Consider the following 319-nt stretch of genomic DNA (forward strand, 5'->3'; position numbering starts at 1 on the left):
CCCCGCATTAGGACTTTATATACACCAGGTATTGAGAGGGGCCTAACTGAGGCAGGTCGGTGAAAGCCTCCTTTTGTCCAACCTTCATAATGGGTGCAGAAAATGTTAGGGACCTGAGTGTTAGGGGGCGGTATGGAGTCACTTAGGGACCTAGCATACAAGGGCGAAATCCATGAACTTGGTCCTTTCCAAGTGAATAGGCCACTCTCCCTTCATTATAGTCCAGGTACATATTCTGGCCTCATGTTACTGACCCTGGTGCCTGCTGTCCCTACCAGAATTCCGTTTTCCTCCTAAAAACTTATATGAGTATGTAAAC

The sequence above is a fragment of the Hipposideros armiger genome, unplaced genomic scaffold (genome assembly GCF_001890085.2).
Source record: "Hipposideros armiger isolate ML-2016 unplaced genomic scaffold, ASM189008v1 scaffold_431, whole genome shotgun sequence".
Lineage (NCBI taxonomy): Eukaryota > Metazoa > Chordata > Mammalia > Chiroptera > Hipposideridae > Hipposideros > Hipposideros armiger.